The sequence below is a fragment of the Balaenoptera physalus genome, assembly GCF_965194825.1.
Source record: "Balaenoptera physalus genome assembly, chromosome: 1".
NCBI lineage: Eukaryota > Metazoa > Chordata > Mammalia > Artiodactyla > Balaenopteridae > Balaenoptera > Balaenoptera physalus.
In genome coordinates, this window is record NC_138882.1 from 52,164,241 (window position 1) to 52,187,975 (window position 23,735).

The 23,735-nt window shown below is 45.9% G+C and overlaps 1 protein-coding gene across 4 annotated transcripts in view; it reads right to left on the minus strand.

The window, feature by feature from the left end:
* Window positions 1-4,311: 4,311 nt before the first annotated feature.
* RALGPS2 (Ral GEF with PH domain and SH3 binding motif 2) overlaps window positions 4,312-23,735 on the minus strand; it is a 193,449-nt gene continuing 174,025 nt past the window's right edge. Inside the window, exons 20-22 of one of the 4 annotated variants that reach the window (XR_014264758.1) lie at window positions 10,118-10,249; window positions 8,569-8,773; window positions 4,312-7,921 (exon numbers count right to left, since the gene is read on the minus strand). The gene's annotated coding sequence lies outside the window, so the exon portion shown is untranslated. Of the gene's footprint in view, window positions 7,922-8,568; window positions 8,788-10,117; window positions 10,250-23,735 lie in introns of all 4 variants that reach the window. The other 3 variants (XR_014264759.1, XR_014264760.1, XR_014264757.1) reach the window with 3 other exon arrangements.

The following is a 23,735-nucleotide window of genomic DNA, read 5'->3' on the forward strand; positions in this document are numbered from 1 at the left end:
TCGGCCCATGGGAGGAGCCCAGAAAAGTGTAGTGGTCTCTATGGCCAGCAGAGCCACGGAATTCTCCAGCCCTGTGAGGAGACATACCAGGTGCTGGGGAAGCAGAGCCCTTGTTCCACGCTACCCCACCCAAGACCTCACCTCCTGGAATCTCTTCTTCAATTCAAGAGGTCTCCTTCCCAACAGACTTCTTTCAGATCCAAATATGTAACTAGGGGAAGGTAAACCACAAGTCACGATCAGCTTGTCATGAATTTACTTGGGATAAGTAAGTCCACTATCCTGGCGCTTCAATTTTATATGACATTTTTATTATTGACACAACTTTTCAGTAACGTTGAAGGAATTTAGAGATAACAGTCCAATGTATAATCCTACCTACTCTTCTTACACAATTGTTTTCATTTGTCTGTGTCTCTTTTCAACCTTTAGCCAGAGAAATACACATTTTTAAAATTAGTTCTAATCACAGGGTTTATAAACAATTTTGTGTTCTGCTTATTTTACTTGGAAGTAACTTACAAGCATCTTCCTATATTCTCATCTTCACGTTGATCCATTCTAATATCTGTAGAGTCTTCTATCACATTTTTGAGCCATGGTTAAATTATTCCCCAATAGTTGAAGATTGAAGTTAATTTTTATAAATAATTGTATGATGGACATCTTTGCCCATACATTTCTTTTGGAGGGACAGAGAGGCCAGGACTGTGGTGTGTGGAGGTGGGATTGGAAGGAGTGGGTGGTATGCAAGGGAGAGAAAGTGGAGGAAGGTCAACTTTTTTTTTTTTTAATTTTTAAAAAAAATTTATTTATTTTTGGCTGCATTGGGTCTTCGTTGCTGCACGCGGGCTTTCTCTAGTTGCGGCGAGCAGGGGCTACTCTGTTGTGGTGCGCGGGCTTCTCATTGCGGTGGCTTCTCTTGTTGCGGAGCACGGGCTCTAGAGCGCAGGCTCAGTAGTTGTGGCGCAGGGGCTTAGCTCCTCCGTGGCATGTGGGATCTTCCCAGGCCAGGGCTCGAACCCGTGTCCCTGCATTGGCAGGCGGATTCTTAACCACTGCGCCACCAGGGAAGTCTGAGGAAGGTCAACTTCTGCCTCAGTTTTTTTGTTTTAAATATTATCAGTCGATGTATTGATTAAATAGCTGGCTTTGAGGTAGTCTGCCTCAGTTTTGTCTGCACCACCCAGCTCACAAAGCAGGCTTCCCAGTCACCATCCTGTAGGCAGTTAGGTCACAGGCATCATTAGCAATTTCTGCACTGTCTCTGGCTCTGAAAACTTGGCCCTCTTCCCTGCCTACGTTTGTAAAACTTGGCTGTGAGGAAAAGACCTCACCTCAGAACTCTATTTACTTAGAGCTGGTGAATGCAGAACAGTGTGTACATCTAAGTGATGTTTGGGGTGGGGGGTGGATTGTACACAGCAATGCTCGCTTGGATCTATCGCATACGTACCATGTGCCAGATACTAAATGCTTCGTGTGAATGATCTTACTGCACGCTTTCACACAATGAAGTAGGTATTTGACGGCCTGAGGCTCAGGAAGGATGCTCACCTTCTCTGGGTGCTAGTAGGTGATAATCACAAGGTCCTAATCCATGTATGTCAGATTTACATCACCCCCAAACCCTAGTGAATAAGCAAATCTTAACACATCAAAAGCTGTCATTTCCCAACAACTTCAGGAAGCGGTTGGAGACAACTCTAGCAGGAGGAGGGGCTGGGATGGTGGGGTGCTGGTGAGGTGACAATGAGGTACAGGCATAAGCTGCTAAGAGAAATGAAGAAGGCAAAGGGCTAAGTGTACTTGGGGTTTTCCTCTAAACACCCAAGAGAAATTTCTTACCCCTCCCAATTGTAGCTGTCATTTTAATTTTTATTTTATTTACTTTTTGGCCACGCCGTGCAGCTTGTGGGATCTTAGTTCCCTGACCACGGATTGAACCCGTACCCCTGGCAGTGAAAGCCCGGAATCCTAACCACTGGACCACCAGGGAATTCCCATAGTTGTCATTTTTACAGTCCATGTTGTACCTCCATCTGTGCAAGAAGCTGTAGGAAGGCAGGGTCTGGGCCATACTCTGCTTTGGTCTGAAGAGGTGATGGGGTCCCCATCACTGTGGGCTGGAAGCAGTGGAGGCCAAGCTCAGCTCTGAAGGGTGGGTGAGACTCCAGAGGGTATAAAGAAATGGGAAGGGCAACCTGGGCAAGGAGATCGTAGAAGCTCAGGCCGGGAGATGGGAATAAGAAGGGAATGTGTGAGGTGAGTGGGGAGCCAGTGAGGAGACAGAACTCACTCGGGCGGATCTGTGTTGGGGAAAGGCAAGAAATGAGGCTGGAAACAGGGCCGCTGGACTGCTGTTAGCCTGGGGAGTGATCCTTCTCCAGGTCTGACTTTCTCTGGCTCAGAGTGGAGAACAGTGATGAGGATGAGGGGGCTGATTACATTTGGCAATTTCTTATAATCAGGAAAAGGGAAAAAAAATAACCTAATGCTTGATTAGGTAAACAACCGAGATCCAAGTTGCTGTGTCCAGACCCTGAGTGAGAGCAGGCTGCCTAGCGTCTGTCTCAATTTTAACAACACTCTCAGATGAACACAGTCCTGCAGAGTCAGGAAAGAAGCTGCACTGTCTTGTCTCGGCCAAGGGGGCAGCTGACGCTCAGGCCAGACGCTCCCCACAGCACCACTAGAAATGGCTTTTTGGGAGATGGGAGAAGATCTTTTTTGGCAAACCCGCCTCTGTTCCTCGCTTCTGTGGTTCCTCCAGAGGCTCCAGAACATACCAGGAAAACCTGGGGAGACATCTTCTGGAATGTCCAGGGCTTGCTCCAAAAGCCTCTATTGCCTTGGTTCCAGGTCTCCATCACACTTAACTTTTCTCGAGGGTTAGCAATGGGGAGAGGTGGCTGGCCCCTTCTCTGGGTCCCAGCCTCTTGGGCTGTTTGCTAAGTTTTGTTTTGGAACTCTGGTGTTAAGTAAAAACATCAGGGATTCCTGGCAAGGACTCAGACAAAATGAGAATTAGAAAAACAGAAGAGTCTCCAAGTTTTCGCAAGCAAATAGCCCAAGCTGTTGATGGCCCCTTTGGCAACAGACAGCTTCAAACCACCTGCCTTTAGCTTGAGAGGCTTTCTCTGCTTGGGGTTCATGTTAGAAATTCTGACCCACACGTCCAACTGAAACTGACTGTTAGATGTTTCCATCTGAATGGAAACATATCAAACTCAATAGGTTTGATACAAATACAAAGTTGATCATGTGCCCTGCCCCGTTCCCTTAGAATGTACAAGAGAGAAAACAGTTGAAAACCAAATCGTTGCAGGCAGCGTCCTTCTGAGGGTGAGGCAGTGGCACAGTTCCTATCAATGGTCAGATAAATCTATGTCCATCTCCCTTCCCCTTGCGGGAAGGGGTGGGGAGAACAGGTGAGAGCTGCAGAGAAAGGCTTAGTGGTCACTGATGACTTATACTGTGAGAAAAGTAGGTGGAAGCTACAAGGTATGGTGTGTTAAGTTGGAAATAGTGGTATAAACATGTTACCTTTCTGTCTCTGTTACCCTCAGAGTGGCACCCTTGCCCCTGTCCCTCACTTCCCGCGATGCGCACATGCACCCCAAGCTCCCAGATTGTGGTCTCTGATATCACTCACAGGAACGAGGATTCCACGGAGGACAACTGATTCCATGTACTGAGGCTGGAAAAAAAGTTAGGATAGGTCTGGAACGTCTTGTTGTTGCCAGGAAGCAAGAATGCTTTCAAGAATGTCAAGGGCAGTGTTGCAAGGACAAAGGAGCCAAACCAGGGGGTTTCTGGGCCAAACTTTGACCATTTGGACATTAATTAGAACAAGTCGAGCCAGAGAAAGAATGTGGGTTCAAGACAATTCTCAAAAAATTCCGAAGCATGTAGCGCAGTGGTTGGAGAACAAAAGGACAGAGACTACAATGGCGTATGTTAATTTGTATTGACTTTAGTAAGTGGGCATTTCATATAAACAGGTCTTTTGTTTCTTCTATTAATTATATATCTGTTTACCAAGGAGAGATATGTTTTTGTTTCTATCTGTGAAAGCAGGAAAGAATAAATGCAGGGAACACTGAGTCAGCCAACTTGTTTAGGAAAAAGTAGGCACTGTCCCAGGATGGGGCTTCTCAGCCCTGGGGTCACACAGGACAACTGAGTAAAGGTGGGTCCCTCTGTGTTCCATGGGGTCCTAGAGAGGAGCAGAAACTACGGACTTGGTGCCTCCTCCCTTACGGTATGAAACTTTGAGATGGTCTCTATAAATTATAATACAACACCAGCAAGGAGATGCACATTTTTAATAATGCTAACAAATCAGGTCAATACATCATGATGACAGGACAATGGGTTAGGCCAATGCTGGCCAAGCAAGATGAGAATTCATCTCATTTCAGGGGGAAAATTCAATGCTGTCAAACTGGAAACCTTCCCCAAAGGTGTGGACTTAAAAAGTCTTATTGAAGAAACAAAGAATAATTATGAAAAGGATCCCCCCCCTCCACTTGATTTCTTTTCCTTTGCAACCCAGGCTCACGTCCTGACCCAGAATGAATTGTTTGACCACCCAGATTTTGCAACTCCAGCAGTCAAAGTTGGTATTTTTCTTTTTCCTTTTGGTCTGGTAAGATTGTTAAAATCCCTAGGAAGGTAAAAATAGTACTTGGTAAAAAATCACTGAAATCCTAGCAAGTTATCAAAACTGGCACCCCAGAAAGGTGTGGAATTCAGGATAAGAAACAAAGTGAAACCCACAATATTAGCACTTTTAGAATAGGTTTTGCTGTAAGGGTATTGACCAGCTTTGGAATTGTAATATTTTGTATATTTAATGCATGTAGAGTTTTTAAGGGGATCTGCTATATTAAATTTGTGAATATAAATTAAATGTTTGGAGGTATTTCTTTAAGTTTGCAATCAATGTTAAATGCTTGTGAAAATTCGATGGGCTAAATTAATGAATTTTTGGAAAAAGTATTTTTAGAACAGTTTCAGGTTCATAGCAAAATAGTGGGAAGTAGAGAATTCCCATTTACCCCGTCCCCCAACCAGATGCAGCCTCCCACCCTGTCAACATCCCTCACCAGATGGCAGGTACTATAATCAGTGAACCTGCACTGACACATCATCATCACCCAGAGCCCATCGTTTACGCTAGGGGTCACTCTTGGTGGTGGGCACTCTATGGGTGTGGACAAATGTATAATGCTCTGTATCCACCATTATAGTGTCACACAGAGTAGTTTCACTGCCCTAAAAAGCCTCTGTGCTCTGCCTATTCATTCCTCCCTCCCTGCTAACCCTTGGCAACCACTGAGCCTTTCACTGTCTTCATAATTTTGCCCTTTCCAGAACATCATGTAGTTGGAATCATACGGTATGTAGACTTTACAGTTTGGCTTCTTTCACTTAGTAACATGCATTTAAGCTTCCTTCATGTCTTTTCGTGGCTTGGTAGCTCATTTTTTTCTTTTAGTGCTGAATAATATTCCATCGTCTGGATGTACCACAGTTTATTTATCCATTCACCTACTGAAGGACATCCTGGTTGCTTCCAAGTTTTGGCAATTGTGAATAAAGCTGCTATAAATAGTTGTGCACAGGTTTTTTTTTTTTTCACCACTATCACACGACTTTATCATTATGACATGACTAGAACCATCCTGTAAAGTTTTGTCATTAGCCAGCTTCACATTAAAAAAAAATTTTTTTATTTATTATTATTTATTTTTATTATTTATTTTTGGCTGTGTTGGGTCTTCGTTTCTGTGCGAAGGCTTTCTCTAGTTGCGGCAAGCGGGGGCCACTCTTCATCGCGGTGTGCGGGCCTCTCACTGTCGCGGCCTCTCTTGTTGCGGAGCACAGGCTCCAGACGCGCAGGCTCAGTAGTTGTGGCTCATGGGCCTAGTTGCTCCGTGGCATGTGGGATCTTCCCAGACCAGGGCTCGAACCCGTGTCCCCTGCATTGGCAGGCAGATTCTCAACCACTGCACCACCAGGGAAGCCCTGTGCACAGGTTTTGTTTGGACATAAGTTTCAGTTCCTTTGGGTAAATACCAAGGAGTACAGTTGCTGGATCATGTGGTAAGAGTATGTTTAGTTTTGGAAGAAACTGCCGAACTGTCTTCCAGAGTGGCTGTACCACTTTACATACCCACCAGCAATGAATAAGAGTTCCTGTTGCTTCACAACCTCCAAGCATTCGGTGCTGTCATTGCTCTGGATTTTGGCTATTCTGATAGATGTGTAGTGGTATCTCGTTGCTTACAATAAATTTTTTATTTATTAGCTGTGTTAGTAGTGTGTGAATATTTAAAGGAATGCTGATAGTTTAAGGAATGATGATTGTTATACTTTCATAAGATTAATCAGTGGACATTAAACCAGGTGTAAAGAGTAGTCAGTATTCCTCTCCATGCCCAGAGGCCCTTGAGACTTGAAATAGCCATCAGTGGCCTGAACATGCACTGAACATTGCAGGCCTGGGTGAGGGGTAGCAAAAAAGGGCTAAATTGCTCTCTGTGATAGATAGAAGGATTTGCGGGGGCAGGTGTCAAGGGCAGAGGGATTCAGTCAAGGTTGGAGAGAGGGGGACAAAGAAATATGGCAGGAGACCAAAGCCCGGGATTGTGGAAATGGCTAAGTAAATTTAAGAATGGGCAGTTTAATATTAAGTTTGATGTAATTAGCATCACTGTGATGTGGACCTTCTCCATTTCCACAAATTGGCTATGCTGTGTGAGTGAGCTTTTTTTTGGGGAACTCCAGGAAAAGTGACTGAGCTCCACGCCTGTGTCCATGGGGTAGAGAGAAGGAAGAGCTATGGGCAGGGAGAGGTGAGGGGGACTGAGTTACTTAATTAATCTGGGGCCCCTCTACCCAAGGACTTTGTAGGGATTCTGTGGCAGGGAATGGGGGAGGGAGGGTAGGGTTTATATGTGACGTGTGATGCACTAGTCCTTTACCAGCTTGCAAACTGATTGTTGAAATTCCAGGAATTTTCGCGAGTTGGTTGTCAAACTATTGGTAGATCGAAATCTGCCAAGGAGGGAGGTATTTATACCACGGAAACTTGCACAAACATTACACATCAGCAACTTGCTCAACTCTGCCCACAGCTGCTTGTTATACATTTACCCATGAGGCCATTTCCGGTCTGGCTCTGGGCCTCTCTCCGGACCCAGCTCACACACCAGGAGGGCCTAAGGGCTCACAATTCCTGTCTCCTGGCTTTCTGCAAATGCTGCCCCCTTTCCCTGGCTCCTTTTCATTTTACAAGATTCAACTCCAATGTCACCTCCTGGGGAAAGACTCCACTCGGGGCTGCTGCCTGCATACACAGTGCCTTGAATGCTTGAGGAAAAGTGTCTTGATCCTGGGGGGTCCTCCCCGACATGCCCTTTGAGATGGGCCTGTGGATTCACTCATTTCTGAGTCAGGAGAGCCTGGCATGGGGCTGGGTCCTCTCTGATCTTCTGCAGAATGATCTCCCAGAGCACGTTTAGTCTTTAAGGACAGTCACGGAGGGACCGAGTGGAAGGGGACGCTGTCTTTGAAATTAGAGAGGAAATTCTCCGGAGTTCCCTGGATGGGGTGAGGTGAAGGGCGGCTAGAGTTGGGCCTGCTGATGCCGCAGGGAATGACAGAGCAGATGCCCTCCTGAGCGCGGAGGCCTGGAGTTTCCCTCCGCATGGCAGGAGCGCTGGCTCGCGGTCCCCCTCCGTCAGGGTGGAGGAACCAATCTCGCAGCGTGAACTGGTCCCCAGGCCTCTGGGATGGCTCCCAGCTGTCGACACACGGGCCAGGCCTGGCTGCCTGCTGCCAGCGTGCTGTTGCTCCCAGCCAGAGCCACTTTCCGACCCCGCAGACTTGTCAGCAGGACTGGAAATGGTGACTTGAATGAAAAATTTAAACCGTGGGGAAACTGTTCAGGGCTGCAGAGAGAAGTGCTGCTCTCAGGGCTTTTACAGGGGTCTCTAGTCCCCAAAGATGATACTGGCTCAGGGTGTTCACAACTCACTCCTGCCCCCAGCTCCATCAATTCCGTTTTGGGGGAAAGGGTGGTAGAAGACGAACAGAAGAATGGGAAGATGCCAGCTGAGCTGGCCTCAGGAACCTGCCTGGAACAGGAAACCGAGCTGCTGGCCCCCTGGAGGACCCTGGGGGGAGATGCGGGTCACTGAAAACAGCAGTGATACAGGGGAAGGACAGGTGAGAGGGCCAGGTGGGGCTGGGAGAGTAGGTTCCCTGACACTGTTTCTTAGTCTCGAAGCAGTACCCCATCATAAACACTATTTGCTTTAGAATCCTGAAGTTCATTTAAAAATTCTTATTGACAAGGGTTATAAAATACACAAGCCAATCTTCCTGGTGGTGATAGGACACTGTCCCCATGCCCAGCAGGAGATGGCTTAGAATGAAGTGGAAGGCTGGGAACCAAGACGGGAAAGTCACCCCAAATCCTGGTTGGCCAGAAGTCCTGCCCAGGTGCCTGCCTCAACACTGTGCTTTCTGGTCAGAATGTGCTCTTCACTGCCTTACCTCTCTGGTTTTAGATTTTCCTGAGTGGCCAAGACTTCTTTTCCTGGAAAGCCGAGTGTCTGTTTTTCCCGCTCCTCTGGTGCCCAAGTAAGCCTGCTGTTCTGATGTCACCGCTGCTTTCCCGGGAACCGCTCCATGGTGGTTGACTTGGTAGCTTGCAGAAACCCTTTTTGCTCAAAAAAAGCCATCTCTGCGCCAGGTGTGCCTGCCAGGGGAGACCTGGGAATGTGAAATTCCTTAGCAGGTTTGCTTTGAGGGCTGAAAGCAACTGAATGGTTTTAGAGGATCATGTCGAGCTTTTGTTATTCTTGTCATTCTGGCCTGAGATGCTCAAGTATCCTATGTTTCCTTGTGTCTCCTTTCCCCCTTCTCTTGTGACTGAAGTAGGTGCTAAAATAGGTCACAGTCTTGCCTTCTCCACTGAAACAAGCCATGACCCGGAGGATGGAATTCCCATTATGATTTTTGGACACGGTGTCATCCTCGGTGCCTCTTGACATAGATTACAGCCCTGCAAACAGCTGCTGGGCACTTCCTGAGGGCCAGCGATTGTGCTAAGCAATGCAGGCACCATCTCATGTAATCGTCTCCACAGTCTTATGAGGAAGAGAGGTACTACTATTATGACCATTTTCTAGGTGAGAAAAGTGTGATTCAGAAAGTTATGAAGCTGGTCGCATAGCTCACAAGTTGTAGAGCCAGGATTTGAACTCAACTCTTTCAGACTTGGGGGTGCAACACTGCCTTCCAGTGATTTGTCAGTTCTGTCTGATTCTGAAGTTCAGCTCTTTGGACAGTAGACAAACCTTGCAATATCAGTCTCCTTTGGAGAAATTAGGAAAATGCCATTCCTAGAATATTTCTATCAACACGTTATTGAAAGGTGAAACTTAATGTAAAGTTTACCAGCTACTGCTGAACTTCTTCTGTCTTGTTTACTCTCTACAACCTGTGTTTTCCTGTCCCCACTTACCTGGAAAGTATTATGTTGAACCATCTGAAATCAATGTTATTGGTAAAACAGTAAAATATCAGCAGTTTCATGTGATTTAATCCAACAGTAGACATTGCAACTTGAAAAGCCTTCACTGTCTTTACTACTCCATCTCCCCCCATCTCCAACCATGTTTCTTGTCCAAATTTTACCTTCACTTCAAAGTTCAGCTTAAATAATGCCACCTCCTCCAGGAAGTCTTTGCTGAATTCCCATCTGGAAATCATCTTTCCTAACCGCCCACAGCATCTTGTTTGCATCTCTTGTCACCATTTTCCAGGTATCATGGTTATTTGCCTGTGTGTGTACATGCCTTTTTTCTGGTGAGGAGCCATGTCTAATGTATCCCTATCTGCCTGGCTCCTGGCATAATAGCTGGCACACTGTAGGTGCCTGTTAAGAGTTTGTGGAGCTCAGCTATGTGACTTCCTTCTCCTGGTAGGGACGGCGTCTGTCCCAGGGCTCCATGCTATAGCTTGTAAGAGAATCTGAGGTAGGGGTAGCACTCCTCCCTGCCCGCCACCCTCCCACCCCTGACCCTCACAACCGCCTTACCTCCACTTCTGCACTCTCCTGGGAAGGTGATGGTGAAGATGCACCTTTGGCCCTGCTGTTCATTCAAAACCTTGGGAGCTTCCCTGGTTGTCATTGGAAATGTGCCCCCTGTACACGGAGGGCAGGGAGAGACTGAAGAAAGAGGCAGACTATGGCACATTAAATTGGTAGGTGGCAGGTGTAATAAGCAAGGGGACTGACAGATAAGGCTTGTCTTGGCAGCTGCAAGATAAGTGGATCTCTGTGTACCCTCTGCCAGAATCTTAAAAGTTTACATAGAGGGCTTAACTGGGTTCAATCACATATACTGTCCAGATGGTCTCAACAACAGCTTACTATTTCGAGGCTGTGTCCTTGGGCAGCTCCTAGTGCAGGGAAGGCAAGTGGAACGTACATTCCGAGGACCAGGGGAGGGGGTGAGGAGCCTTTGATTACCACATCCTCCCGATGACCTCCTCCAACACCTGCTTGAGCGGAGAGGGGCCAGGAGCCCTCTCTGCATCAGACTTAATGCAAGGATCAAGTGCGGATGACTCCACGTGTGCCAGAGACAAGGCCCTCCTAATGTTATCCTCCCAAATCTGGCTTGATGGGCAAAGCCATGAGCCACGGTTTTGGTCACTGTGTATAGGCTAAGGATGTGGTCTGTGGGCCACTGAGTCAGAAGACAGGTGGCTCTGCTCTTTCTCCCACTGATGACACTGTGGAAAGGATCCCCTGGCAGTCCAGGTCTGGTTAAAGTGGAAGGGATTAGTGAATGTGTATTTCCTCCAGAGAGGTGAAATCCGCACATACTGAATCTGCTTTCTCTCCAGAAAACGTTGATTGTGGAAGACTGCAGACCCTTGAGTACCTCATCTTAAACTCAACAGAGCTACAGGTTCCACTTCATATCTCCTGGTTTCCCCGCCCTTCCTTTCTGAAAGCATGACTGGAAAATGAAGGAGGCAGGGTTTTTAATGACTGACAATCTCCATTTCTTTGTGGGCAACCGCCCAGGGCGGACTCGAGATCAGTGGAGCCAGCGTGCTGAGGAAATGAGGTGGCGAGGGCAGAGAGTCTGTCTCCTGGGTCCTCCACGCGCCAGCTGCATGGCCTTGGGCAGCCCTCCCCCGCCCCCTTCCCCGCCTTAATCACGCACCTCACTTTCCTTTGCCTTACCAGCAAAGGAGGAAGAATACACCGCTCCTCTCTCCCAAACTTACCTGGAGGACAAGTTGGTACATTTGAAGACAATTTGGGGGCACAACATCCAACCCCAAACATATGTAAAAGTACTTTGAAAAAAATCAAAGAGCTGTATAAATGTAAGGGATTGATATTATCCATTCATTCCTTACCTTATCATTGAATGCCTGGGGAATGTCAGGTAATGTGAGGGGTGCTGGGGCACAAAGGTGAGAGGTCCTAATCCTCAAGGAAGTCATAGAGCAGTGTGGGAGACAGACAGACAGATAGCCAGCGCTAGACAAAGACACAGGTATATGTGAGTGTGAAAGAGACCGGGTGTTGAGGATCTGGTAATGTGAAGACTCCTTGGAGAAGGAGGAATCTTGAGTGGCAGGAGTTTACTAGGGGAAAATGGTGAGGATGGGAGAGAAGGGCCTTCCAAGCACAGGAGAAGCATAAGCAAAGGCGATATTTGGGGACCTCCAAATATTGTACACGGTCGGGGGGGAAGGGTGCAGGGTGAGGGGCTATGAGAGTGGGCAGGTCGGGTCATGGAGGGCCTGGTAAGCCATGCAAGGAGCTGCGGCGTGCTCTGGAAATAAGAGGTGAGTACCAGGGGCAGGTGTGGGGTGTAGGATAAATGTGGCTGCAGTGTGCCCTGGAGGACGGCCACACAGCAGCCTCCAGGACAGAGAGCCCGGTGAGGAGCCAGCCCCGTCAACACGGAAGCAGGATAATGAGGGCTCCACATTAAGGTAGCAGAGGAAGGGGGCCTGTGTGGTCAGAGGCAGAGAAAGTTAAGAAGTATTAAGGATGCTGAATGCAGAGACTTAGGGAAGGAAGGAGGCTGGGATGACACTGGGTGAGGGCAGTGCCATTTTCAGAATCAGGGATGCAGGAGGACATCAGGTTATGGCAGAAGATGAAGAGTTCTGTTTTGAGTATCTTGAGCTTCTTTCCTCTTAAGTGAGAAATAGCTTTTCCCTCCTTTATACCAATAATTTGTTTCATGGCAATTTGCTTTGATGCAAACAAAATTCAGGTCATGCAGAAAAGTATATAGGTGAATAAAATTTTCTCTCAATTCTGTTACTCAGAGATAGTCAACATATTGGCGAATGTTCTTCCAAATCTTTTTTCTGTGATATATGATTTTTAAAAACAAATTTGGAATAGAGTGTAATACTGTTTTTAAAACTTTCGATGCTCGGCTGTACCCCAGATCAATACAATCAGAATCGCTGTGGGCTGGGGACAAAGGATCAGTGTTTTTTAAGGCTTCCCGATGATTCTAACGAGCAGCCACTGTTGAGAACCAGTGCCCTTAAAGATGAGATTGTACAGGACAGCAGAGCACAGGCAGCCTCCTGTTGATTCCATGCTGCTCCTGAAGGCTCCAGAAAGAAACCCAAAATCTATGTAATAACAAGAGTCAGTGACCATAAGGCATTATAGACTTCTCCCTCATGCAATCAGACCAAGTCATGATTCAAAGAACTGAGAAGTCTGTATTTTTAGATGCTCTGCTCAAACCCAGTGGATGCTTCGCACTGGTGGGGAGCCACTTCAATGGTCGGATTAATACGTTAACACATCAAGATGCGGCCTCTAAAGCTGGTCGGTGGTACTGAGGACGTTGTTAATCACAGAGCAAGGTTAACTTCAGAAACTAACAAGAAAAGGGATTCTAAACTCTTGGAACAGGTCTTCACCCTCTTAGAGCAAGAAAAGAAGGTGAAGAGGGAAGAGTGTCGCCGATTCACATTAGAGCTTCGAGTCCAAGAATTGTAAACACGTATAGGCTGCCAAATCTCACTCTAAATATATTCCAATGATCTCATGTTTTCATATGCAGTGGAATAAAAAGAGGCATTTTTATTCATCTTGGATGACAGCATTTGAGCTTTTACGGGAGCGTCCTAGAGGGATTAGTTTAACCAAGAGGGGCAGTCAGTATTCCAGCTATTTAAAGTCACCACAAAAGACAATACATTAATTATCCTGAATGACAATGCTCTATCTTCTTGCAACTTGGACCCTCCAATGTATTGCCGAGTATCAGCAGCAAACTCCCTACCCCAGGGGAGAAAGTCTCCAAAGATCCTCTGAGGAGAGCCAAGAGAGGCTTTGGAGGGAGCAGTGCATATTTTGAGGTGATTAACATTTTGGTTTTGGCCTCTTCATCCGCATGGGCGTCATCTGTTACTCGTTTTCTCTTTGGCCAACGAGATCACACCCAACGTCCCGCAGGAGAAGGCTAGAAATTTTTCTGAAAGCCCTTTTAGGTGAAGCCCAGCGAGAGGGCAAATGAAGCTTTACTCCTTTTATGGCCGTATCTCACAATGAGAGAGAGAGAGAGAGAGAGAGAGAGAGAGAGAGAGAGGGAGAGGGAGAGAGAGAGAGAGAGAGAGAGGGAGAGGGAGAGAGAGGGAGAGGGAGAGAGAGAATCATCTCTGTTCCCCTGATGTCTGTGGAGCCTGTGCGTTCCTCAGCACTAACTGAACAGAGTCGATCCTAAAACCGGGGACCCTCTCAGTGACCCCTGGGGTGACAGGACCCTCCAGCACCCCTCAACCCCCTGCCCACCCAGACCCTGCTTTCACCCCCCACTCTGGAGTCTTCACTTCTGCCCCGTTGGAGCATAAATCAAGCAGCAGGGTAGCTTGGAAATATGACGAATACCTTGGCTGGCTGCTGCTTGAAAAGACAAGCCGAGAGGAGAGGGAATCTAAAGAACCAGGCTTGGCTGGAAGTGCAGCCAGAATTTAGTGTTCCTGGAGCTGGCTGCAGCTGCTCGGACAGCTGGGAGCTGCCAGGGTCCTCTTCCCTGGGGGCAGCCCCGGCGCTCCACGCTCAGAGGAGGAGAGCGCTTTGGTGTCTGTCAAGAGCATTATTCAGAAATTCTTGGATACTTCCTGAGCCCTCACTGTGAGCACTGTGTTGGGGGGGGCAGTGGGGTTGGGGGCGCTTTGCCTCAGCTGGGAGGGCCCTTGTCATGGTCCCAGGTTCAGATGCTGCTGTTTCCACAGGAAGCTCGCCCACAGGTGGTGTGCGATGCTTGTGTGTGTGTCTGTGCCAGCGTGTGTGTGCACGTCGGGGGCCGGTGAGGCAAGAGAGCCTGCCAAGCCCTTCTGAGGACGCAGGTCAAGGGCGCCTCCGGCCCTCAGGTGGGCAGGCTGCTCTGTGCTGGAGTTGTCCGTGTCTCCCTGTCTCTGTTTCCTAGTTTCACTAGTTTAACCACCTCCCCGTGTCTCTGGTTACCTTAGGTCATTTTCAGTGGGTTGGGACCTTGTCGGAATGACTAGCAGAGCCTGCGCTGGCCTCCCCATCAGAGACTGCCAGTAGGTAAAGCCGGGGTCCTCGGTGTCACACTCCTGCCTTTTGTCTGCCAAGCCAATGGTTGTCACAGGGCCGCCTGCAGGCAGCTCCTGAATGTCCACAGAGTCACGACTGCACATGACACGTTCAGGCTTCAGGAGCTTCAGTCCAGAGATTCTTTTTGTTTTGTTTTGTTTTGTTCTTGAAACTTATGAAGAGATTATTCCAATGGCCACAGACAAGAGATTCTAGGCACTTGCACAGAGTGGCGGGTCCACAGGGACCCTTCTGAGAAGAGCTCTGGCAGGGATCTGGTCTCATCTGTGATAGGCTCTGGGCACACGTGTATCAGAAGGGCTGCCTCCCTCAAGCTGTTAATCACGTTAAAATTAATCACTCCTCTCTCCAAACAACCTCAACACCTAAAAGCATTTTTTAATCCATTTTTTTTTGGGGGGGAGAAGCCCTGTGAGACCCTCCCTGAAAGAAGACAGAACATTATTGCCACCTCTCCCCTCTGTCCCCCTGCAAAGGCTCCTCCTGACCGCAGTGTCAATCCTCTGAGCTGGCTGGTAGAGCAATTTAGCTTTCCTCGGGGCAGGGGCAGATCACCAAGTCAGGCCTCCATCCAGGGGTTTTCTGTCACCAAAGCCACACTAATGCAAATCCATTTTTCATTAGGAGAAAATAAAACTCCCAAGTGACATCAACTGAAAAATGTTCTTTGAGAGCAAGTTATTCCCATTTAAAGCTAAGCACATGACAGCTGGTGACTTTTAAGGAAAGTAAAATTTGCTGGGCTGAATTACTGTCAAACCACTGGAGAATTTGTGTTTTTAATTTTCCTTTTTGGAGAAAGGCAGTGCTTTGGAGTCCAGAAGAGCAGATGAGGAATGGAAAGGTCTAGTCTTCTAATTGTGGCCTTAAAAGACCCTGGACAATCCTCAGCAAAATGATGGCCCAATATCTAGGTATATTAATTTCCTTCACCCTTTACCTGAAGCTCATTTAAGAAGCTGGTTAGAAAACAAACCTCTCTGTCCTACCATTCATCTGGGCTCTGTACCAAAACAGTTGTATGTGTACCAAAAAATTTCCACCATTTCCCCACTTAATAGAAAATATCTGGTACGAAAGAACCCAGTGGTATTTGCTGTGGACTGAATGTATGTGTTCTCCCCAAATTCATAGTTTGAAACCCTAACTACTAATGTGATGGTAGTTGGTGGAGAAGCTTTGGGGAGATAATTAGGTTTAGATGAGGTCATGAGGGTGGGGCCCCCATGATGGGATTAGTGCCCTTTTAAGAAGGGGAAGAGACAAGAGGTCACCTCTCTCTCCACCATGTGAGCGCACAACAAGAAGCCCACTGTCTGCAAGCCAGGAAGAGAGCTCTCACTAGGAACAGAATCTGCTGGCACCTTGATGTTGGACTTCTCAGCCTCAAGAACTGTAAGAAGTAAATGACTGCTGTTTAAGCCAGCCAATCTATGGTATTTTGTTATAGCAGCTCAAGCAGATTAGGACAATATCCAAGCAAGCTATTAGGTGCTCTGTTACTGTGAACTCCAGGGGATCAGCTATCTGTACACTTGAGCTGCATCAGACATAAAAGAACCTTGTGAGACCAGTCTCTGTGCAGTCAGGTTTGTTTCAGGCCAGTATAAAGTCAGTTCCTCTTTCCCTCCAGAATCTTCTAGCATTTTTAGAATCTAAAACACATTTATTTTCTGTATGAGCAACACAGAGAGCACCTCCAGAATTTGGGGACATGGTCAGAAAGTGTCAGGCATTGAAGGAAGACGCTACTAGAACTCTCACAATATAACTGAGATTAACCACCTGCAGATGCAACCCGTCCTAGGGGAGGTTTTGCATGTATTGCTGAGGATTTCATAGTTTGCTACATCAAGATTAGGTAACTCAAAGTTTATTGGAAGATTAAATTACATAAAGTAATGACAAAGTAGGTTGTAATAAGATCATGTTATTTGAAGAGAATTAAATAGGTAGATATGAATGACCCTATATTGAGCCTTCAAAAAGAGGGTTAAAGAGTAAGAATCACATTGGTGTTTACCCAGGAGTGTCAAGAGAACGGTAGAGAAGGCATTCCAGACTCTACCAGAATCTGAGACACACACCCCTCAACACCTTTTCCCTGATTTCTGCTTAACAAGCAATTTTCAGAGTTTGATGCTCTGTTAGATGCATGTACACTAAGGATTGTTAGGTCTTCTTGGAATATTGACCCCTTGATCATTATATTGCATCCTTCTTTATCCCTGACCTCTTTCTTGCTTTGAAGTCTGCTCTGATTAAAATTAATAGAGCCACTCCTTCCTTCTTTTGATTAGTGTTAGCAAGGTATATTTTTCTCCATCCATTTATTTTTAATCTACATGTGTCTTTTTATTTAAAGTGGGTTTCTTGTAGACAACATACATTTATTTCTTGTCTTTTTATCTACTGTGACAATCTCTGTCTTTTAATTAGTGCATTCAGACTATTGACATTCAAAGGGATTATTGATATGGTTGGATTAATATCTACCTTATTTGTTACTGTTTTCTCTTTGTTGCCCATGTTCTTTTCCACTCTTTTTCTCCCTTTTGTGATTTTAATTGAGCATTTTATATGATTCCATTTCCTCTCCTTTCTTAGGATTTCAGGGATATCAGTTATACTTCCTTTTTCCTTTTCTTTCTTTTTTTTTTTAGTGGTTGCCCTAGAGTGAGAATACACATTTACAACTAATACAAGTTCACTTTAAAATAACACCATACTATTTCTTGGGTAGTGTGAGTGCCTAATAATAAGGAAATAATCCTAATTCCTTCCTGTCCCTGTATCACTGCCATCACTCATTTCATGCATTATATAAGCATACATAAGCATATATATACACATACACATGTGTGTGTGTATATATACATAAGATATATATATGATACATAAGCATACATAATCAAATGCATTGTTGCTATTATTATTTTGAACAAACTGTTAGATCATTTAAGAAAATGAAAATTTTTATTTTACCTTCACTATTCTTACTTTGATGCTCTTCCTTTCTTTATGTAGAGCTAAGTTTCTGACCTATGTCAATTTTCTTTTCTTTAAAGAGAAGAACTTTTAACTTTTTAACTAAGAACTTTTAACTTCTTTTTAACTTTTAACTTTTTTTTTAACTTTTAACTTTTTAAAGCAGGTCTGCTGGCAACAAATTCCCTCAATTTTTGTTTGTCTGAGAAAGTCTGTTTCTTTTACTTCTGAAGGATAATTTTACAAAGTGCAGAATTCTAGGTTGGTAGTTTTTTCTCTCAAAACTTTTTTTTTTTTTTAATTTTCTATTTATTTATTTATTTTTAGCTGTGTTGGGTCTTCGTTTCTGTGCGAGGGCTTTCTCTAGTTGTGGCAAGTGGGGGCCACTCTTCACCGCGGTGCGCGGGCCTCTCAGTGTCGCGGCCTCTCTCGTTGCGGAGCACGGGCTCCAGACGCGCAGGCTCAGCAGCCGTGGCTCACGGGCCCAGCCGCTCTGCGGCATGTGGGATCCTCCCAGCCCAGAGCTCGAACCCGTGTCCCCTGCATTGGCAGGCAGACTCTCAACCACTGCACCACCAGGGAAGCCCTCTCTCAAAACTTTTAATATTTCACTCCACTTTTCTCTTGCTTGCATGGTTTCTGTGGAGAAGTTGGCTTAATTCTTATCTTTGATCCTGTATATGTAAGGCATTTTTCTTCTCTGGTTTCTTTCAGGATTTTTTCTTTACCTTTAATTTTCTGTAACTTGAAAATGCTATGTATGCCTAGGTGTAGTTTTTTTTTTTAGACATTTACCCTGGTTGGTGTTCTCTGAGCTTCCTGGATCTGTGATTTGGTATCTGGAATTTGGGGGAAATTCTCAGTTATTATTGTCTCAAATATATCTTCTGTTTCTTTTTCTCTTTGTTCTCCTTCTGGTATTCATATTACTCATAGGTTACACTTTTTGCAGTTGTCCTACAGACCTTGGATATTCTGGTCTGGGTTTTTTATTTGTATTTTTATTTATTTTTTCAGTTTTTGTTCTCTTTGCTTTTCAGTTTTGGAGATTTCTATTGAAATAGCCTCAAGCTCAGAGAGTCTCTCCTCAGCTGTGTCCAGTCTATTAATAAGCCCATCAAAGGTATTCTTCATTTCCGTTACAGTGTTTTTCATCTCTAGCATTTCTTTTTGGTTCTCTCTCAGGATTTCCATTTCTCTGCTTACATTGCCCATCTGTTCTTGCATGCTGTCTATTTTATCCATTAGCACCCTTAGCATATTAGTCACACATATACACATGATTACATCTCCTAAATCATACATACATACAAGTTTTAAATTCCTTGTCTGATGCTCAATAAATTGACTGCCTTTGTAAGCAAAGATATTTGAAAAGATGAGAAGTGCAAATAAAATGTATCTTCCTTGCAATCTAACTGTAAAAGGCATAATTAAAACAAGCTAAAATGTTCTGTTGTTTGATCTTTAGTTTCTGTCTGAATTGATTTGCCATGCCATCCTACTTTCTTTAGTGATGAGCAAGAAATTCCATTTACCATGCCTTTCCATACTCTGTCCTATGGCTTTTATTTTCATTCAACATGTCATTTACTTGTCATGAAATAAGATGCTATTTGGGGCTGATGAGAAATTGCAGTGTTTACATTTATTCCTAATTATATAGGTTAGAGGTAATTATTATAGCAAATCACCATTACGGAACTACAAACCTCTCAAGCATCCTGTAACAACAACAACAACAACAAAATGCTAAACTTGAAAATCACAGTAACAACTGCACCAGCCTTACCATGAGGCCTGGAGTGACAACCCGTGAGAAGGAACATGTGCAGGAAAGAAAGGGCTTCAGCCAGGCACACAAGAGAGAGGATTTTTGTTGCAACTCTGGCTAGATGCATGTGTTTGGGCAAGATCCTTCAACCAAGATTCTATTTTCTCATTTATAACAATGCAATTAATTCCTGCCTCATGAGACTGATGTGAGGACTGCATAACATGACAGATGCCAAACGTACAGCACAGTGTCCTGGAGGATGAAATAAGTGAAGTCTTGTGTGTGATGGGCCCTTCCAGTATTCTCAGGTCTTGACCTCTGTGGATGGGGTCCAAAGCATCCCAGATTCCCATCCAGGAGCTCTGTTAGAGTTTGGCTCAAGGACATTATAGTATAAACACAAAGGCAGAGGACAAGTCTGTATGTAAAACAATAGTATAAAATAAGGAACTATGACATCACGGTTCACTGTCAGAAAGCTGCCTGTGTTCAAATTAACTTATGGGAAACTCTAGAGAGGGCTCACACTTTAAATTTGCTTGATTGCACCTTCAGCTATTTGCTAGTGTCTAACACTTCCTAGAGAGAGAAAGACAGCAAAATAGCCACTTTCCACAGCAGCAAGTCCTCACATAGCATGCTCAAGGCTCAGGAGGCATTGGTTCTAGCTGACCAAGGGAGCATATTATCACACTGGTGGCTCATCACGGCTGAGTGTTTCCTAGTGCCTGGCCTTGTGCTTTGCATTTTCCATGCATTATCTCATTTAACCTCATAATAACCCTAGGAAGGAGGCAGCGGTTCATGCTGATTTTATAGATGAGGAGCCAGCCTGGGGAGGTTAAGTACGACTGACAGGAGGAGTTGAGTGAAACAGGCAGTTGAACGTGGAGGGTGCTGGGAGGTCCCACTTTTTTCTAGAAAGGGTATTGTACTGCTAGCGAGGGCAAACGTAGCCTGCCACTGAGCAACTAATCATCATTACCAGTTAGTTGTACTGTTTACCAGAGAGCAGGGTTCCTGGGTGCATGGGACAGAAGAGCAGCCTTCCTTCAACATGCTTCAGTCCTCTCTCTCCCGTGCTCCTACGCTGGGACAGGCCCTTATTCTCTTTCCCTTCGAGTGTAACTACTCCCGGCCTGTTCTCCCAGCTTCCACCCTCGATTCCTCATGCTGGCAGTTAAAGTCCTGACCAGTGTGGCTCCAACCTACTTTTTCAACTTAATGTCCTGCCGCTCGTCAGTGTGGTCTCATCCCAGCCTCAACTATATACTTCTGAGACAGGCTGGGACCTGGGGAAAAAAAGGCCAAAACCCAACTGCCACTTCTGAGGTGCCGGAGAAAAAGCAGGGTGCTGCACGTGCACACAGCACCACCAAGGGGGTGGGCCGGCCACCTAAGCCGACCTTGCAGCCTGAACCACCGATCCGCTCCCACCCTCACCCCACTTAAGGGACTGGCTCGACGCCCTGTCGGGGAGCAAGCAAGGGAAACTGTTGCTTGCTTTTGCTCCCTCCTGCTGTAGCATGAGTCCCAATAAAGCCTTGCCTGAATTCCTCGTCCGGCCTCTTACCAATTGCTATTGATTAAAGAGACCAAGAACCTGGGTTGGTAACACTCCAGTTCTTGCTTTCAATTCTCCTCTGGCCGTAAATCCTACCCACACATAAATCTCATCTCTTCCACCCAGTCTTCCCAACCTCTCTAGGCCCCAGCGTGGCGCTTCTCCCTCTGATTAGGCAGAACTTTCCTGGTCTAGCACGTACACGTGACATTTAAGCAATTCGGGATTGTTTGTGCTAATTGTCCTGTGCTTTGTATTTGAAGTGAGGTTGTAGAACTCCAGGGACCAGATTCAGCACAGTGCGTGCGAGGCCCATAGGGAGGTTCTGGCCTGGCACAGATATTGAAGAAAAAAAAAAGATTACATTTGCATGTTGACAGCACATGAATTTCTTCAGCTAGAAACTGTCCTAAGCAAGAATAACTAAAACAGGAAGCTGCTGGTTGTTCTTTCTTTGAGTCACATAATAAATCACAACATTATTTGCTGAGCTTTTGTGCTGCTAGCTCTGGGCACCAAAATCCGCTAGTTACAGCTCTGAAAGCTAAAGTCTACCAGGTTGAGAATCAGACCAATCAGAGTTTGAATCCTGGCTCCACCCCTTGCTGGGTGACGACGTAGGCAAATTCCTTAACCTCTCTGACTTTTCCTGTTGTTATTTGGGAAGAAGTATCCCTTCCTCATAGGGTTGTTATAAGGAATACTGAGATATTGCATATAAAGTGAGTAAGATTATAACCAAGCCATTAGTGATTATGGGATGAATCAAATTGCTAAGTTTCCATGAAACACATTGGGAGCGTGGAGTGGTGTCTGTAGGGACACAGTGAGGAGACACAGGGCAGGACTAGAGTGGGCTGGACAGGAGACCAGCTGCTTAGTCACCTTTGCCTAGAGTGGCTTTGGGGTCCAGGTGCAGGGACTGGGTGATGGGGAGGGGGCTGCCCCCACCCAGCCACCTGTCTGTTCTGACCTCAACTACTGGGTGAGAGATTCTGCCCGTCTCACGCAGGTGATCACTTGGTCACTCCTGAGTGACTCTCCTCAGCCCTCCTGTTCCCACCCCGACTGTGAGAGCCCCCGGTCAGAGACAGCCTCCCATTCCCCAGAATCTGGCAGACAGCAGGCGTCCAGCACATACTGGTTTTTATTGGACATTCCCAAGTACATACTTTCCAAGAATAAAAGAAGAGACTTCTTCCTAGACCAACTTGCTAACTAGCAAATGGATAATTAAGATGTTGCAAGGAAGTCACTGGCAAAGGTACCGGAAGCTGCTTTTCTTGAACTCCTCAGAGGTGCGGTGGGTTACATTTTTTGACAGCAATTACATAGCTCAGGGCAGATGGAAGAACAAGTACAAAAGAGAACTTGATTTGAGCAGGACTTCTGACTTTGTTTAGCAACTGTTTACCGGATACCATAGTAGCACGCCTTGCCCTGGTGTGGTGTGTGAGATGCCTCGTTAGCCATAAGGGAGAATGGAGATATTTGCCAGTAAAAGTCTAATTATTTTAAGACACATCAAAACAAAAGCAACGAGGGAAACAATCTGGCTCTAAGAGTTTAGGAGAATTCAGCAGCATCTCTGAAGAAGCTGGTGCTGTCGACAAAGGGAGAACAGGGCCCCGAGGGAGCAGAGGGCCTGCCAACACTGACTGACCCCGTGAGGAGGCAGCTGCTCAGCTGGCCTCCCCGTTGATTCAAGAACCAGCAGGGGCCTGCGTCCCGTTTACCCAAGTGGAGGAACAGAACGTTCCCCCTCGAGCAGAACTGCGGCTGACGGGGCTGCGTGCAGAGGCGGCTCAGGGCGCTCCAGCCGTGCGCGAGGGCACGGGCTGACCAGGGCTCCGCCGCCTGCCCCTGCGTCCAGTCTCTACACCACCTTTCTGGCCTGTGGAGGCGCACTTCCTCCCCTTTAATCAAAACAAAACAAACAAAAAAGATCCACCTAAGGAAGAAGTGTTTCTCTCCCTTATTTTGAGACTGTTAATACCTCCTGGCTGTTACTTTTAAAGATTAATATATTATGGGGGCACAAACAGAAATCTTGCAAGAAATTTCTCTATTAAAGTATTCTTTTTGCAGCTCCATCATTCCTTACCAGCGCACAGAAGTCTTAAAGGTGGCCTGCCTTTTCCCCGTCTTCCTCGTTTTTTCTTTTTGCCATCCCATCTTTTTTTTCCTCTCTTCCCTCCCTTTCTCCTTCCTCTATTTCCCTTGTATCTTCTTTCTTCCTTTTTTTCTTCTCTTAAAAATAAAAGAGATGATTATTATATGTAAGAAGTCCGTTAGTTGGAATCTCCCAGGGTTGGGTTAATTCAGCAGCACAAGGAAATCATTAAGGACCTAGGTGCTTTCCATCTTCCTCTCTGCTCTTTGAGACAGCTTTGCTTCCAGGCCAGCTTATTTCTCGGTCATAAAATGGGACCCTCTGTTCTAGTGGAGAAAATCGGTCAAAAGACTATGGGGAGTGGTTGGGACTATGGCGCATTGGGGCAAATGACCTTGCCAAAGGCTTTCAACAGAACCATTTTCCTGTTGCTTCAAAATATTTCGTTGTTGTTAGAGGGAGGAAAAGAGTTTCACAGATGTTCTGAAATAACTGTTCCGTGAGTAAACACATTGTTGCAAGCAGTCAAAACATTGTTATTGCTCCAGTTTTGCAGAGGTCAACACTGAGCTGCAGGGAGGATGGGAGGTGGGCCAGAGATCAAATGAGGGTGAAGGCTTCCTCAGCCACC